The 19092-nt window shown below is 37.9% G+C and overlaps 1 long non-coding RNA gene across 1 annotated transcript in view; it reads left to right on the top strand.

Moving 5' to 3' along the window:
* Positions 1-14876, top strand: part of LOC106504692 (uncharacterized) — a 45111-nt gene extending 30235 nt beyond the window's left edge. Inside the window, exons 2-4 of the long non-coding RNA XR_002346708.2 lie at positions 1558-1611; positions 2841-2884; positions 11147-14876. This is a non-coding gene — a long non-coding RNA (uncharacterized LOC106504692). The remainder of the gene's footprint in view (positions 1-1557; positions 1612-2840; positions 2885-11146) is intronic.
* Positions 14877-19092: the final 4216 nt, after the last annotated feature.

Below are 19092 nucleotides of genomic sequence, written 5' to 3'. Positions count from 1 at the left end.
AGTTTCAGTACATTTCTTGAAAAACTTCAATATCCTTTTTGGCTAAATATCTTTATTTTGTTCTTACTATTAAATAGTGTAGAATTCTATAGTAACATTGATTTTACCTAAATATTTTGAAAATTGTTTCCTTATATAATCTGTTTTTGTCGAGGGGAAATGCGCTACCATTTTAACTGACAATTTTAGGCAACATGCCTTTTTTTGTTGGCAAATTTTAAGAGCTTTTAACTCTTCTTTTTTTTTTTTTTTTAGTGTCACTGTGATTTGTCAAAGGGTAGATTTGTTTTTATTCATCTTTCTCAAGTCTAGATATACATCTTCAATTTGAAGATTCCAGTGCTGCTCCAGTCCTGAAAGTTCTTGGCCACTATTTCTTGAATGTTTTCTCTAACCTCTCCTTTCCTTCTGGAACTTGTTTTAGACTAATTTTGGACATTTTTTTTTTCCATCTCTTTACTTCTTTGAGCTATATTCTAGATGATGTCTTCAGATCTTCCTTTCATTTCTCTAATTCTGGCTTTGTTGTGCCTAAGCTACTGTTTAATCTACCTACAGAATTTATTTTATCCTACAGATGGCATTTAAGATGTTCACTTGTCTATTTTCCAATTCCCTGCTCTTATTTTATGATTCCTTCTATTATCGATTTGAACATTTTAAGCTACATCTTTTTTTTGTCTTTTGTCCTTTTAGGGCCGCACCCTCGGCACATGGAGCTTCCCAGGCTAGGGGTCTAATCGGAGCTGTAGCCACCGACCTACACCACAGCCACAGCATCGCCGGATCCTTAACCCACTGAGCAAGGCCAGGGATCGAACCCGCAACCTAATGGTTCCTAGTTGGATTCATTTCTGCTGCACCACGACGGGAACTCCTAAACTACATCTTTTAAAAAAAGTGTTTTAGATCACACGTGCTCTAATTACTTAGGTGTCAATTTCACATTTCCTGGGTCTGCGGACACTCTCCTGTCTGAAATTCTTTAAGTGTGCTATAATTTTGATTTCTGAGGCCATCTTCAGTGAGAAATATGTTCTCTGGAAAGCTAGCACATGTCATTGGAGTCGAGACTTCTCTGTAAGGCATTATGAGGAACTCTGCTTATGTGCAATGAGGGCCCTGGGGTCTGATTCTTTTCTTGTCTCACACTCAGTTTCTCAGCTTGAGATTCTTATGCAATGAGTAATGTGATTGCAGACCCCTATGTCCTTGCTTGGTGTATCTTCAAGTTCTTTTTTCTTGAAGTTGATTCTGGAAAGTTGATTCTTGAAGTTGATTACAGTCTGGGATGGGTATTTTTCCATCTGCTCAGATCTTGACTGTCTGAGAGAAATTTTCTAGTTGTTGTTCGCAAATAGAGAAGAGCTTTCCTAGCTCAGGGCTCTGAATATGTGCCCATGAGATCATAACATCCTAAGCCCTGAGACATACATATATGCCTGAGACGCATACACATGCGGGGGCATGCACGCACACACACACACACACACACGTGTGTGTGTGTGTGTATACCGTTACACATCCCAACCAGCTCTCCTTTTCTTCCCATTGTAGAAAGCAGCTTTACCTTCTACTCTGTGACTCCAGGATCACTCTTTTGGATATCTGGTAAGATCCATTTCTTCTGAGTTCAGTTATGCGGGAGGAATTTCTGACAGAAAAATTCTTTTCCAAGTTAAAATGTTCACATAAAACTGATACAATTATGGTGATATCAGAAACCATAGGAGGAGTTCCCATTGTGGCTCAGTGGAAATGAATCTGACTTGCATCCATGAAGATGCAGTTTCGATCCCTGGCCTCGGGCTCAGTGGGTTAAGGATCCGGCATTGCCGTGAGCTGTGGTGTAGGTCTCAGAGGCTGCTTGTATCAGTGCTGCGGCTCGGATCGTGCTGTTTGGCATTGCTGTGGCTGTGGCGTAGGCCAGCAGCTACTGTTCCCATTCCACCCCTAGCCTGGGAACTTCCATATGCCGCGGATGCAGCCCTAAAAAGACAAAAACAAACAAAAGAAACCATAAGAAAAGAACCTAATGAAGCTATATTTTGAACTCCAGGGATGGCATCAGATTCTGCTGCTGTGCTAAGTGGGAAACACAGCAAATTCATACTACATAGGTTTTCTGTGACAGAGTTGTGTTAGTGGTAGTCTATGGCCATACCACCCTGAAAATGCCTGATCTTTTCCGAGCTGTGTTAGTGGTAAATGAACACTGTCACCGAAGTGGTGTTATTGAACTATGACCTGTCTTACTTTGAACTTCAAACTTTTCAAAGAACTTCAAAATAGAACTGATAGTTAAATAGCCATCTGAACTTTTGAAGATACTCCTTGGATAACATGATTGGCAATGAAAGGCAAATTACAGAAATGAATATGCTGAAAAAGTACTGATTCAACATGAAAGAAATGGTAGAACATTCCTAGCGCCAGCACAACAGGATTTGGCATCAGTTGACTTGTCAAAACATTTCAGACTTGTACTAAAAGGGACTTTTTTCCTCTCATTTATTCTGGCGACAGGGACTCCAATCACCTTTTTATTTTTGTCTGATAGTCTCATGTTAGTAAGAATTAGCATATGAAAAATTTTACAGGGATGATACATAAGACTAGCCATGGCACATGATTTTAACAGCAGTTAGATTTGTGTTTCCTGTTTTACTCATGCTGCTGCTTAATAAGCTGGAACAAATGTACTTATGTAATTTTGAAGCCAAAAAATAAAAATAAAAATTCTTGTGGCTAAATGCTATATCACCATCTCTATCCATGTAGTTTCAACAAGAGGTTTTAAAGGCAATCTGTTTGACTATCTCTGGTGTTGACTATTTCAGGTTTTCCCCCCATCTTTCAAAAACATAAAGAAAAAATAACAGAGGTAGGAGCAATATTCTTCTTGCAAAGTATATTATTGTATTGTTTATTTTTCTTTCTTTCTTTCTTTCTTTTTTCTTTTCTTTTTTTTTTTGTCTTTTTAGGGTTGCACCTGCGGCATATAGTGGTCCCCTGGCTAAGGGTCTAATTGGAGCTGTAGCCACCAGCCTACACCACAGCCACAGCAACACAGGATCTGAGCCACATCTGTGACCTACGCTACAGCTCAGGGCAACACCAGATCTTTAAGCAAGGCCAGGGATCAAACCTGCATCCTCATGGAAGCTAGTCAGATTTGTTTCCCCTGAGCCATGACGGAATTGTTTATTTTTCATCTCTGCCAACAAAAATCTCCAGTGGTGTGTTTCTATGACTACTTGGGGCTGTGGAAGGTGTATATTACTGTTTAAAATATCAGTTCCTGGGCACTGACTCCTGGAATTCTGATCTGTGTTGGATCTGTTCTAGTAATCTGCATTTTTATAAACACCCCCTCCACACGACTCCTATGCACACAAAATTTGAGAGCCATTGATACAGAGGCTACATTAAAGAATATGATAGTCAATACACTAAGACAGATATTCAGAGTACCCAGATTTCCTTGGAAGTTGGTAATTTTCTTTGATTACTGCCAGGCCCTGTTTGATTATGGAAAAACTACTGATATTCACAATTCATAAAACAGTTTCATCCAAGCTGTAAACCAAGGCAAGTGGGATTCAAAATATATCATCCTGAGGTTTGAAATTCATATGCTAGATCTGCTGGATAAATTAAGAAAAGACCACAAACATTTTTCTGGGAGAAATGGCATCAGAAAGGTGATTAAAATTATGTGAATAAATATAAGCAAGATTTTTTTTGTCTCATAGGGATTTCGATAGTGGAGCAACTCTAATGGATCTGATGAGAATAATTTACACGTTTCTGATGGATTAGATAAGAAATACACAAATTACTAAAATCTGTAGTTCAAGTAATCTGATCATTAGGCTATCATTGGTAGAAATAAACCTAAAATGAATGGCTAGAATTACACAAAATCAAATTTATTATTCATGAAAGCATTTATATTAGTTGAACAGTTTTAAAAATATTAAGTAACTAAGCCAACTTTTAAGCTTCGTATTATTAAGATAATCCATGGACTCATTTTTGCTTTTTATTTTTAAAAAATTCTATGTTGCAGTTATTTTTTAATAACTATTTTTCATATAGAAAAGTTATTCATTTCTCAGTTTAAAGATTGATATGCATTTGTGATTCTCTATTCTGGCATATGAATAAAAAAATTTTTAGAGTTTTATTACTTCTTGTTTTATTACACATTTGTCTAAAAAATTTCAACTGTAATGTTTATTTTGTTTTCATAAATGTTAACATTTATACCAACCCATATGACACTCTGAGAAAATCGTGAAGCAAACTTTGAGCTACAGTGCATGCTGGCTCTGATGTGGGCTATGCCCATTAGAAATTTGGTGTCATAAATTTCACACATATATGTAATCATTGTGCTTAACACCAATACCAAGGATACCAACAAACTCTTTTAAAATGTCTTTAGTTGTTTTACCATAAAGCAGTTCACAAATATATGTCATCACAAACATCATCCATAAATTCAGTAACATAACATGCAACAATTAGATCCTCTGCTCCCATAGAATTTTAAGGTTAAACAAAATTGGATTGAGAGAGTTCCCGTCATGGCTCAGTGGAAACAAACTCGGCTAGTATCCATGAGGACTCAGGTTCAATCCCTGGCCTCATTCTTGCTCAGTGGGTTAAGGGTCTGGCATTGTCATGAGCTGTGGTATAGGTCACAGTCGCTGCTCTGATCTGGCATTTGCTGGGGCTGTGATGTAGGCCAGCAGCTGCAGCTGTGATTGACCCCTAGGCTGGGAACTTCCATATGCCATGGGTACAGCTCTAAAAAGACCAAAAAAAAAAAAAAAAAAAAAAGTGGATTGAGCTCAATCTTTCAATCTTTTGGTTAATATTAAAGTGTGACTTGGAGTTCCCGTCATGGCTCAGTGGTTAACGAATCCGACTAGGAACCATGAGGTTGCGGGTTCAATTCCTGGCCTTGCTCAGTGGGTTAAGGATCTGGCGTTGCCGTGAGCTGTGGTGTAGGTTGCAGATGCGGCTCGGATGCTGCGTTGCTGTGGCTGTGGCATAGGCTGGCGGCTACAGCTCTGATTCCACCCCTAGCCTGGGAACCTCCATATGCCGTGGGAGGAGCCCTAGAAATGGCAAAAAGCCAAAAAAAAAAAAAAATTGTGACTTGTTTTATAAAGGCACTTACTTCAGCTTGGCTTCAGTTTGTGGTTTCATGCGCAATTCAGGGCTTTAAAAATATCCTCCAGTCATATCCAGTTTACCATCCGAGAAGATCCTGAAATTGACTTTGAAGGAAGCTTTTGAGTAATTTTAATTTGACCCTGTGATTGAGTTCTCCATTCTAAGTAGTTAAGACATTTCTTTTTGAAACTGCAAAATAGACTGATGATTTTCTTTCAAATGTGTATGATGGTCTTTATATTAACATTGATGATTTCCTGCTTTTATATCTGGGGGGTTTCTCACCAAAGAAACACCACTATTTTGGATCACTTGCAGCTTTACTATGATAAAGCTGATCTTTAATTAAGCACCTAAGTATCTATTAACATTTGAGGATTTGTGGCCGCTACTTGCCACTCCTGGTTCTCTATGTGTTGTTGAGAGCCTGCTCTCAACTGCTCTATTGTCAAGTTTAGTTCGTGGGACCTAATAGACAATTACTTTATTTCAGCATGCTTCATGATTTTAGGTTGTTCTGATTTTTTTTTTCATCATGAAGTTTTTCTATATAAGCATGTGAGTCAAATTTCTTAAGTAAATGAGGAACAGTGGTTTTTTATTTTGTTTTGTTTTGTCTTTTTTTGCTTTTTAGGGCTACACCCACAGCATATGGAGGTTCCCAGGCTAGGGGTTTAATCAGAGCTGTCGCTGCCAGCCTACACCGCAGCCACAGCAACGACAGATCGGAGACACATCTGCGACCTACACCACAGTTCATGGCAATGCTGGATCCTTAACCCACTGAGCGAGGCCAGGGATTGAACCCGCAACCTCATGGTTCCTAGTCGCATTCTTTTTTACTGTACCAAGACGGAAACTCCAGGAATAGTGCTTAAAAAAATTTTTTTTCAGTGATTTTTGTTATCTGGCAACTTGTGGCAGAACAATGGAGCTCTGTACATGAAATGGGGAAAAAAGAACATTTGGCAAAGCTCAATTCTGGCAGACAGCGAAACTGATTTATGGGAGCCAGTGGTTTATGGAATCACAAGTTTTAAATTGCCACAAATTTATGAAGTTATAAACTAATTTTTCAGAAAATCTATCTAAGATTGCTGAATACATCTAGAAAACACCCTTTCCAGTGCAGCCATGTAGGTTACTGGCTGCAGTGTTAATATCCAGATCCTCCAAAGCTTTTTTTTTTTTAATGGAATACTTCTGTCATTTAAAAAATAATAGGTTGGGTCAACTATGCTTTAACAAACATAAGGAGCAAAAAACTCAGAACTTTCTACTTTAATCTTGGAGTAAACTTCATAGTTTAGGAAGATGGGCAGTGTTTAAGCTAGCAATGAAATGCATTGGCTAGTTTTGTTTTCAAAAGTCTATAAAAAAACTCGAGTTCCTTTCATGGCTTAGTGGTTAATGATTATGACTAGTATCCATAAGGACACATGTTCAATCCCTAGCCTCTCTCAGTGGGTTAAGGATCTGGAGCTGCCATGAGCTGTGGTGTAGATCACAGACTCGGCTCGGATCTGGCATTTATGTGGCTATGGTGTAGGTCAGCAGCTGCAGCTCCAATTCAATGACCCCTAGCCTGGGAACCTCTATATGCCGAGAGTATATATCTAAAAAGAAAAAAAAATTGTCTATAAAAAACTGCAAACATGGCTTGGATCAGGGCATCACAAACTGTCATCAGAGATTGGAATCTCTTCCATGTGTCTCTTCTCTCTGGTGTAGTTTCATTCTCACGTAGGCTCTTGTCCTGTGGTGGTGCAGATAGCCTCTAGAAAAATCTAAGATTTCATTCTGTTTAGCAATGCAATCTGAAGAAGAGAACTTTTCTGGAGTTCCCGTTGTGACTCAGGGGTAATGAACTTGACTGGTATCCATGGGGATATGGATTTGATCCCTGGCCTCACTCAGTGGGTTAAGGATCTGGTGTTGCTGTGAGCTGCAATGTAAGTTGAAGATGCAACATGGATCCCATGTTGCTGTGGCTGTGGTGTAGGCTGGCACCTGCAGCTCCAGTTAAACCCCTAGCCAGGGAACTTTCAAATGCTGAAGGTACAGCCCTGAAAAGACCAAAAAAAAAAAAAAAAAAAAAAAAAAGAGAGAGAGCGTGAGAGAGAACTTTTCCTTCCAGATAATTCCTGTAAAAGTCCCAGGGCTGATTTTTATTGGTCTGGATTAGACAGCATGCTGGCCTCTCAGTTAACAGTACTCCTGGGGTGATGGCTTCTCTGATTGCCCCTGGGGTTAGAGATGAGGTGAGTACACCTAAACCAGGTGCAATGAAGACGGAGGAGGATGGTATTCCAAAGCAAAATCAGGATGCTATCTTCAGAAGGGGATGGATGATAGCAAGGCAAACAAATGAATTGTTACTGCATTTTACTCCCTGCTGTATATTTCCCTAGCCATGCACATGGAAACCACTGGAGGATAAATCAGTTTTGATCAGGTGTGGGGAGCATCCAGAGGTGTGCTCACTCAGAGAAGGCTCCTTAGTCCCTCAAGTGAATGGATTTCAGTCTTCCCAAGGCACCAGTTTATAGACACATATTTTTGCCCAGCCCACGTAGACAGGTCTGAACTCTGATGGTAATATGTGTTAGGCTCAAGCTGAGGACCATCTAGTATATACTAAGTCTGACTCTTCTTTCTTATTGACTTCCTATTGGCCACTTCTTTTTTTTTTTTTTCTGTTTTTTAGGGTTGCACCTGCAGCATATGGAGATTCCCAGGGTAGGGATCAAACTGGAACTACAGCCTCTGGCCTATGCCAGAGCCACAGCGACTCAGGATCCAAGCTATGTCTGCAAACTACACCACAGCTCACGCCAACACTAGATCCTTAACCTTCTGAACAAGGCCAGGGATCGAACCCACATCCTCATGGATACTAGTCAGATTTGTTTCCACTGCACCACAACAGGAATTCCCCTCTTCCTTCCATTAAAATTTTTTTTTTTCTTTTCAGGCCCACACCTTTAACATATGGAAGTTCCCAGGCTTGGGGCTGTAGCTGCCAGCCTATACCACAGCCATAGCAACTCAGGATTTGAGCCACATCCATGACCTACTACACCACAACTTGCAGCAACACTGGATCCTTAACCCATTGAGCAAGGCCAGGGATCAAACCTGCATCCTCATGGATTCTAGTTGGGTTCCTTTCCTCTGAGCCATGATGAGAACTCCTATTAAGTGTTTTGTTAATTCTTAAGCAAGTTGTTGCTGCTAGAAGGTCTGTAGTTTGGCATGATTTTTGCCCACCCTATACTGCTGAAGGAAGCCAAACTTTTTTTTTTTTTTTTTCCTGCAGCACCATTTAAATACTTTTGACCCTAAAGGGGTCAAAAAAAAAAAAAAAAAAGGGAACCAGTCATTATGATAGAAGAAGAATCAGGATTCTAAACATTAGTACTGTACGTCGGTAATATTTGGAAAAAGCCATCTTATAGTGATTACGAATTTAGGAAGGAAAATATAGTCACGAGGTTTTCCATCCATTTATGGTTTGATAAAGAAAAGAACAAAGTCAATGATAAGTCTGTCTGGGAGAACTCGAAAACACCATACCATAGGACCTTGAATTATGACCTTGACACTCCTATTAAAATGTAGATAGAGAAATGAGGGTTGTTATAACCCTCAGACCTCAGGATCTCCGGTGCCTAATATAATCAGAGTATGTCAGGTACTTAATAATGACAGTTAAGGTTTAGGTTAAGATGCAAGTGTTATGGTCATTTCAAGATGAATGTAGTTTTATTTGAATGCTTGTTTTAAAAATGTGAATTTATTCCAACATAAAGGAAGAGTTTAAACATCATAGGAATTTTGTGTTTGCTCACACATAATTTCATCTGAGACAATCACTAGATGAAAAATGTATAAAGCTCTTGAGATGAGCTGAGCTATACCAAAGGCACAAATGTCGCAAATGTTTGCCAGCCACCTTGGTTAAGGTTGGTGTTAGAAGCTCCATTTATCCACATCTGCTGTGACAACTTTCTATCCAATTTCTGTAATCCTTCCTCTGTTACTTCTTTGTGATACAAGCAAACTTCAGGTGTTTTTTGAGCACCCTACGTAACTGAACTATTTATGTATTGTGGGGATATTTTTTTTTCTTTTTAGTGCTGCATCTGTGGCATATGGAAGATCCCAGGCTAGGGGTCAAATCAGAGCTACAGCTGCTGGCCTACACCACAGCCACAGCAGCGTTGGATCCAAGCACCTCTGCGACCTACACTGCAGATTGAGGCAACACCAGATACTTAGCCCAGTGCGCAAGGCCAGGGATGGAACCTGCATCTTCGTGGGGAGACCTCATGGTTGGGTCCTAACCCACTGAGCCACAATGGGAACTCTTGTTTATGTATTTTTAAGTGTTTAAAATGTGTAAGACTGTTCTACTGTTTTTATTGTTTCTCTTTTTATTGAAATATAGTTTACTTATTATATTGGCTTCAGGTGTACAATACACTGATTGGATATTTTTTTGCTTTATAAAATGATCACTATGATAAGTCTAGTTATCCCCTGTCACCATACAAAGTAATTACAATATTATTGACTATATTTCCTATGCTGCACATTATATCCCCATGACCTATTGATTTTGTAATTGGGAGGTTTGTACCTCTTCGTCCCCTTTCCACAACACACCTGCTTCCCCATCCTCTCCCCTCGGGTAACCATTCATGTGTTACTTATTCTCTGTATCTACGAGTCTGTTTCTGTTTTGTTATGTTTATTGATTTGTGTTCTTTTTTTTTTACATCCCACATTTAAGTAAAATCATATGGTATTTGGCTTTCTCTGACTTATTTCACTTAGTATTAATACCCTCTAGGTCCATCCATGTTGTCACAAATGGCAAAATTTCATCCTTTTTATGTCTGAGTAGTATTCCATTGTGTGTCTGTAAGCATGCGTGTGTATACCATATCTTCTTTATCCAATCATCTATCCATGGTCAGTTAGGTTGCTTCTGTGTCTTGGCTATTGTAAATAATACTACAGTGAACATCAGAATTCATATATGATTTCCAAGTAGTGTTTTCATTTTCTCTAGAGAGAAATATTCAGAAGTAAAATTGTTAGATTATGTAATAATTCTATTTAAAAATTTTTGAGGAACATCTATACTGTTTTCCATAGTGGCTGTACCAGTTTATGTTCCACTAACAGTTCTGCACATCCTCACCAGCACCTGTTATTCCTTGTCTTTTTGATAATAGGCATTCTGGCAGGTATGAGGTGATACCTCATTGTGGTTTTTATTTGCTTTTCCCTGAGAATTAATGATGTTGAGCATCTTTTCATGTGCCTGTTGTCCCTCTGAGTGTCTTCTATGGAAAAAATGCCTATTTAGGTCTTATGCCCATTTATAATCTTTTTTTTTTTTTGCTATTGAGTTTTATGAGTTCTTTATATATTTTGAATATCAACTTATTATCAAACATATCATTTGCAAATATTTTCTCTCATTCAGTAGATTACCTTTTCATTTTGTGGGTGGTTTCCTTCCATGTGCAGAAGGCTTGATGTCAAGAGCATGCTTCTGGAGTTCCCATTGTGGCTCAGTGGAAATGCATCTGACTAGTATCTATTAGGATGCAGGCTCAATCCCTGGCCTTGCTAAATGGGTTGGGGATCTGGTGTTGCCATGAGCTGTGGTGTAGGTCACAGATGTGGCTTGGAACCTGAGTTGCTGTGGCTGTGGTGTAGGCTGGCAGCTGCAGCTCCAATTTGACCCCTAGCCTGTAAACTTCCATATGCTGAATGAAAAAAAAAAAAAAAAAAAAGAGAGAGAGAGAGAGAGAAAGAGAGCATGCTTCCTATGCATTATTCTAGGAGTGTTATGGTTTTAGGTCATATATGTAAGCATTTAATCTATTTTTTCTTTATTTTTATTTATGGTGCAAGAAAATGACGTAGTTTTCTTCTTTTGCAGGTAACTGTCTAGTGTTCCCGATACCATTTATTGAAGAGACTGTCATTTCCCCATAGTATATTCTTTCCTCTTTTGTCATAGATTAATTGATGTAAGTGTGGGTTTATTTCTGGCCTCTCTATTCTGTTCCATTGATCTGTGTGTCTGTATTTGTGCCAGTACTGTACTGTTTTGACTACTATTGGCTCTGTGGTATAATTTGAAACCAGGGAATATGATACTTTCAGTCTTGTTATTCTTTCTTAGGCATGCTTTGGCTATATGGGGTCTTTTGCCATTCCGCACAAATTTTAGGATGATTTGTTCTAGTTCTGTGAAAAATGTCATGGTTATTTTAGTAGGGATTGCATTGAATCTATAAATTGCTTTGGGTAGTATGGACATTTTAACAATAACTCTTCTAATCAATGAGCACAAGGTCTTTTTATTTATTTGTATCCTATTCATTTTTTTTTCACTATTGTATCATAGTTTTCAGAGTACATGTCTTTTACTTCTTTGGTTAAATTTCTTCCCAGGTATTTTGTTCTTTTTGATGCAATTATAAATGAGATTGTTTTCTTAATTTCTCTTTCTGATAGTTTATTATTAGTGTATAGAAATGAAATAGATTTCTTCATATTAATTTTGTATCCTGCAACTTTAATGAATTCATTTATTAGTTCTGATGATTTTTTTGGTAGACTTTTTAGGATTTTCTATGTATAGTATCATACCATTTGAAAAGAGTGAGTTTTATTTTTTACATTTCATTTCAGATTTCTTTATTTCTTTTTCTTGTGTGATTGCTGTGGTTAGGACTTCCAATAGCATGTGAATAAAAGTGGTGAGAGTAGCCATGCTTGTATTGTTCCTGATCTCAGAGGAAAAGCTTTCAGGTTTTCACCATTGAGTATCATGTTATCATGGGCTTGTTTTATGTAGTCTTTATTATGTTTAGGCATGTTTCCTCTATACCCATTTTGTTGAGAATTTTTATCACTTCTACATGTTGACTCATCAGATCTTTTTTATGCACCTATGGTCCTGATCATATGATTTTATCTTTGTTTTGTTAATGTGGTGTTTCACAATAATTGATATGCAGATATTGAATTATCCTTGAATTCCTGGAATAAATCCTAATTGATCATGGTATATGATACTTTTTATATATTTTTGAATTTGGTTTGCTGATATTTTGTTAAGAGTTCTTGCATTTATGTTCATCAGGGATATTGGCCTGTAATTCCTTTTTTTTTTTTTTTTTTTTGGTAGTGTCTTTGATTTTCGTATCAGAGTAATGCTGGCCTCATAGAATGAGTCTGAAGGCACTCTTTCTGCTATAATGCTATAATTTTTTGGAATAGTTTTAGGAAGACCGATATTAACTCTTCTTTAAATGTTTGGTAGACTTTTCCTATGAATCTGTCTGTTCCTGCACTTTTGTTCGTTGGGAGGTTTTTGATTACTAGTAATTGGTCTATTCAAATTTTCTATTTCTTCATGATTTACTCTTAGAAGATTGTATGTTTCTAGAAATTTATTAGTTTCTTCTAGCCTGTTCAGTTTCTTGGGTGTATAATTGTCATAGTAATCTTTTGTGATATTATTTTTCTGTAGTGTTGGTTGTAGCTTTTTTCATTTCTGATTTCCTTTAGGCCCTCTCCTTTTATATTAGAGTCTGGCTAAAGATTTATCAATTTTCTTGATCTTTTTTTTAAAGCTCTTAATTTCTTTGATCTTTTCTGTTTGTTTGTTTGTTAGTCTCCATTTTATGTGTTTTCACTTTGATCTTTATTATTCTATTCCCTATGCTAACATGGGCTTTGCTTATTTTTATGTTTTTATTTCCTTTAGGTGTAAAATTAAACTACTTATCTGAGATTTTTCTAGTTTTTTGAGTAAACCTGTATTGCTATATTAGCACTTATAACTGCTTTTGATGCATCCTATATGTCTAGGCAAGTTGTGCTCCCATTTTCATTTGTCTTAAGGTATATTTATTTAAATTTCTTATTTGGTTTCATTGTTGACCTATTAGTTATTTAATATCATGTGGTTTAATATCCATGTGTTTGTGTTTTTTCTAGTTTTTTTTAACTGTAATTGGTTTCTCATTTCATACTGTTTTGGTTGAAAAAGAAGCTTGATACCATATTAATCATCTTAAATTTACTGAGAATTGTTTTGTGGCCTATCATGTGGTCTATCCTGGAGAATAATATTCCATGTGCACCTGAAAATAATGTGTATTCTGAAGTTTGGGGATGCAGGGTTCTATGTATATCTATTAAGCCCATCTAGAATAATGTGTTATTTAAGGCCAAAGTTTCCTCAGATTTTTTGTTGTTGTTCTAATTGATCTATCCTATTAATGTAAGTGGGCTGTTAAAAACCCCCGTATTCTATTATTGTCAATTTTCCCTTTATTTCTGTTAATAACTTCAGGTGCTACTATATTGGATATGTAATTATTTACAAATGTTATATCTTCTTGGATTGACCTCCTTTATGATTATGTATTGCCCTTCTTTGTCCTTCTTGGCAGCCTTTTTTAAAAACTTTTTTCTGTTGTATGTAAGTATTGTTACTTTCTTTTTGTTTTCATTTGCATGGAATATCTTTTTCTTTCCCTTAACTTTCAGTTTCTATGTGTTTTTAGATCTGAAGTGGGTCTCTTGTAGGCAGTTATATATATATATATATACACATATATATATATACACACACACACACTTACACATACATTATATATATATATCTATTTTTAATTCAGCTACTCTAAGTTCTTTGATTGCAGAATTTAGTACAAACATTTAGAGTGATTATTAATGGATGTGTTCTTATTGCCATTTTGTTCATTGTTTTCTGACTATTTTGTAGTTTTTTGTTTTGTGTTTTTTTGTTTTGTTTTGCTTTTTAGGGCTGCATGTGTAACATATGGAAGTTCCCAGGTTAGGGGTCGAGTTGGAGCAGCAATTGTGGCCTAAGCCACAGCTCATGGCAACACTGGATTCTTAATCCACTGAGCAAGGCCAGAGATTGCACCTTCATCCTCATGAATACTAGTCAGTTTCGTTACTGCTGAGCCACAATGGGAACTCCTTGTTTTGTAGTTTTCAATCTGTCCCTTTCTTTTTCTTTTTGTCTCTTCCCTTGTGGTTTGATTATTATTTTTTTAGTGTTTCTTTTTTTAATGTGTCACTGACACAATTTTTATTTATTTATTTATTTATTTATTTATTTATTTTTTTGTCTTTGTTGTTGTTGTTGTTGCTATTTCTTGGGCCGCTCCCGCGGCATATGGAGGTTCCCAGGCTAGGGGTTGAATCGGAGCTGTAGCCACCGGCCTACGCCAGAGCCACAGCAACACAGGATCCGAGCCGCGTCTGCAACCTACACCACAGCTCACGGCAACGCCGGATCGTTAACCCACTGAGCAAGGGCAGGGACCGAACCCGCAACCTCATGGTTCCTAGTCGGATTCGTTAACCGCTGCGCCACGACGGGAACTCCTGACACAATTTTTAAGTATTATTCCCCTAGCCTTAGTTTTCCCAGAAGACCTGTGGTTTTTATTGCTCAATTTTTCAGTGTGATAGTTTTTTAAGGAAGGCATATGTCATATTATAAAACAAAACAAAACACTGTGTTGAGTACCAATAAGAACCTCAGTGAAAGTTTCCAATATTTAATGCTTTATTGTAAATTATTTTTATAATAAATTTTATAAGTAAAATTTGTTGAACATGTACAGTGTTCTAAATATTTTACATACATTAGATATCTAATTTAATTTAATCCTAAAATGACTATATGGGCTAGGTGTAATTATTGTCCCCATTTTATAATGGAGGGAACTGAGTTTTAGAGAGGTTAAATAATTTATTTTCCACCACAGAGTTAATAAACTGTTGGGACTCAAAACCCAGCCTTCCTGCTTCAGACAAATTTAGCCAAGCAACATCAATGGTCAAAGTACTGTTCTGAGTGAAGAAGGCCTTGGAAATGGGCAGCTTCATAGTCAAATCCAGGTTCTTCCGGTTACTAGCTGCATATCACTGAACAAGTTACTTAAACTTTTGAAATTTCAGTTTCCTGATCTGAAAAAAATGGAGGAAATCATAATAAAGTAGGTGATATTCACTGAACACTTACTATTACCTTCAAAACAACTTAAGCAGAGAATTACTTTCTACAGATGACAAAACTCAAGTTTAGAAAAGTTAAGAAACTTGGTCAAGGTAGCACAGCTAGTAGGGGAGTGGAGCTGGGATTTAAACCTCAGACTTTCCAACTCCAAAGACTTGTCTTCTTAACTACTATTCACCACAGTTCCAAATAAAACCTTCTTCCAGGATGTTTTTGAGGACTGAAAGAGATACTGTATATAAAGTACTTAGCACTGTGCCCAGCCTATGGCATGTACTTAATGAACGAAGTCTAATAGTAGTAGTAGTATCACCACCACTGGAACTTAGCCAAGAGCACAAAACATTATAATACAAGGCAGAATGTAAGCACTATTTGAGGGGTTAAAAAAAATAAATAAATAACCAGCGACTTCAAAGGGGATAATATCAAAGATGATATTTGTAAATAACATAATTTTTCAAGAAGACAAGATTTTAAAAAAAATTTCATAGGATCTTGGCAGACAGATGGAGGAGGGCAATACTCATGAAGGGAATAGCAGAGACCCTAACACAGAGATAGGAATTGTGAGGTCTGTTCAGAGAGCAGAGGGCAGCTGTTGGCTGTGGCTGATATCTGAGTTGGAAGCCCTGGGAAGGTAGATGAGAAAGAGAGATCACCAGCGCCTCCCTGTGGAGGGCTTCACAGTCTGCGACACATGGTGGACAATGGAGAGTTAACATAAGCCATGCTGAACACTGGGAAAACAAATCCAGCAAGGATGTAGCAGAAGTGGCTGAAGGTGTGGGCAGGGCAGAATGTCTGAGTCATCAGATGCTGCCCTGCCCGCTTCCTGGTGAGTTGTGGGTTCTCCTGAAGAGCACGTTCCTGGATAACCTGTCCGTCTGAGATTCCTTTATGGCTCATGTGGTTTGCAGTACAACAAGGCCCTCTACAGGTACCCTGATGACTAGACTCAGAGGAATTTAGATGAGGCAGGATCTTAAAATTAATCCAAAGAACCATAGGAGCAGACTTTAAGACCCACAGGAAATCTGAACTGGTAGATAATGACAGAAGCAGGCTGGGTATCAAGGGCACACTCCTTCTATCCAAAGCTATGTAAGAAATAGGGTCAGAGCTCCATCATCTTCTATTTTTCTAGGAGATCTCCCCTGTCTCCTATTATATATCCTGCATCTCCTATTTTTCATTGTAAAACGTCTTGATTTCTAAGTGGAGGATTGATTTAAAGCAAACACCAGGAAAGCCACGGGAAATATGCCTGTGGCCTGGACCTGCCTTATAGGCTACACATTTTCAAATACAACTTCAACCATGAAGGGAATGTGGAGGTCATCTCTAGCATAGAATTTCTCCACTTAACAGACAAGGATAGCACACCCAAAGGGCCCCAGCAAAGTTAGATAATCACACAGCCAGATTAGGTCATAGGTCCTTTAAGTGGCCAATCCAATTTTTGCCCCAAGCTGGACCATCACCATTGACTATTGTTCCCCAAGGTGTATATGGGACTATGATAGGATTGAGAGTGATGTGGGGGGAAGGAGGTTGATGAATTTTGTCTATAAATATGAGACCCACTCACTCCTCATCTCACTGCCAAACTGAACTAAGAGTGTCCCAGTTACAATAACATTAGTGCCAGAGGACCCTTGTCCACAAACTGGGACCGGGTATTCCCAAGTGACCAACTCATTCCCTAAGTCCTGAGGATAAACCAGGGTTCATTTATAGACTCAAGTCTCTCCCTAGACTCTACATTCAATTGTCAGCAGGCACTTGATGCTTGTTCTTGTTCTGGCCCCACCCTAAGGATGGTATGCAGATGACAGTAGGGAATTTTTGTGGTTAATCCATGATAGAGGTTATTATATAATTTAAAGAAAAGAACTTTTTTTTCATTTGTATTAAAGTCTCTTGGGTATATCTCAAACTCATCAAGAAACCAACCCCTCAACTCTGATATTTTTCATAAAATGTTGGAAAGCACTATCACATAGGGTTTAGATGAGGGACTTTGACATTGGATCTACTTGATTCAGGTCTAGGCTCTGCCACTTAAAGCCTAGTAACCTTAAAAAATTGAATTGCCTTCTCTAAGCCTCGATTACATACAGCTGTGGATTAATGTAAATAATGCTAATAATGCTTTTCAAACATTTTAAGTGCTCATAAATCGTTGCTATATTACACTGTTACTTCAACTTGATTGTTGAAGGAACTTAATGTTAATCAACATTTCTATGTGGTTGTAAATATCTAGACTTACCATTTTTTTTTCCCCAAAGATGCAAAGCCTAATTAAGACACTCTTGAAGATCAGGAGTTCCCATCGTGGCTCAGTGGTTAACGAATCTGACTAGGAATCATGAGGTTGCAGGTTCGATCCCTGGCCTCACTCAGGGTGGGGTTAAGGATCTGGTGTTGCTGTGAGCTGTGGTGTAGGTTGAAGACACGGCTCGGATCTGGCGTTGCTGTGGCTGTGGCATAGGTAGGCAGCTACAGCTCCAATTGGACCCCTAGCCTGGGAACCTTCATATGCCACGAGTGCGGACCTGGAAAAGACAAAAAGACAAAAAAAAAAAAAAAAAAAAAAAAAGATCAAAAGCATGGCTAGTTTGATATTGCTTGACTATGGTCTTAACAGAATTTCAATCTAAGTGACTTGTGCTCCAATATTATCTGAGACGTAAAAATTACAAAGAAAGGCCATGAAGTATAGAGATAAGACCTGGTTAAACAACTTAATTCTTCTTGTTACCATATAATCACAGTCCTCATCTTTATGAGATGCTTCTCTGGAAGCTGTGGGTGTCTTCCCAATCTCTAACATCCATCATGTTTAGTTTTGGTGGAGAAGTGAAATGTAATGATGAGACATCTTTATTCATGAGGGTATTCTCAAGAACTCTACCCTTTGAATTCTTAGGAAATTCACAGCTTAGGCTCCTGTACCCCAAGCTTCGCATTCATTGAATATTTAAGAGACATTTGGAGCTGAATTGGGAAAATATGCTTCTGAATGTGTTACTGAATAGACCTGTGCCAAAAGTTTGGACAGAAATGTGAACTCACCCTGATTAGCAGTACCAGACTCTGACAAATTTCAACACTTCCAGTTCATCTTGGCAGATGCTAGTATCCTGATGTCATGGAGTCATGATGTAAGTCAGAAAGAGTGGTATTTTGCAATAGAGAGATTCTGGTAACCCTTCCCATGAATGTGGGTTGCAGGATATCAATATTTACATCACACCACAGAATGTGTTACAGTTTGCAAGGCAGGGAAGTTAGACAGTTTACTCCCGGTCTTCCGTGGAGAAGAACTGTCCTTATGTTTGACATCAAAAGCTTAAATTGCTCACGCTTGCCCTGTTATTTCCTTAAGACTTTTTTTTTCAGTTACATATAATGAAGGGAAATCTTGACGTCACCTTAATGGGACACTTCAAAATTAAAGGGTCAGATTTGTTTTGTGCCAAGAAGCACTAAAAAGATGAACTATGTTTTAATTTCATCTACCGCAAACATTTCTAAAACATAATTATACAAAAAATAACTTGGGAAAAGACAAAAAAAAAAAACAAGCAGTTAAAATTCCTTTTTTGTAAATGAACTCGCTGAAGCATGACTGAAATTACCTTTGCTTCCATCTCCATCACGCTCCAAAATGCTAACTAATGAAGCACTCATGAATATTGATGACCTGAGAATGTGTTCTCAGGAACTGAAGGGCAGACACAGGAAGGAGACAAAATGGGAAATGAAAGAAATGAATGAACCCCTTGGCCAGTCAAAGATGCCAG

The sequence above is a fragment of the Sus scrofa genome, chromosome 8, assembly GCF_054392235.1.
Source record: "Sus scrofa isolate SSC_HxYL_T2T_F1_AM1 chromosome 8, Sscrofa_HxYL_maternal_Yorkshire_Landrace_v2.0, whole genome shotgun sequence".
In the NCBI taxonomy this organism is placed as follows: domain Eukaryota; kingdom Metazoa; phylum Chordata; class Mammalia; order Artiodactyla; family Suidae; genus Sus; species Sus scrofa.
This window is presented reverse-complemented; position numbering and strand designations above follow the sequence as displayed.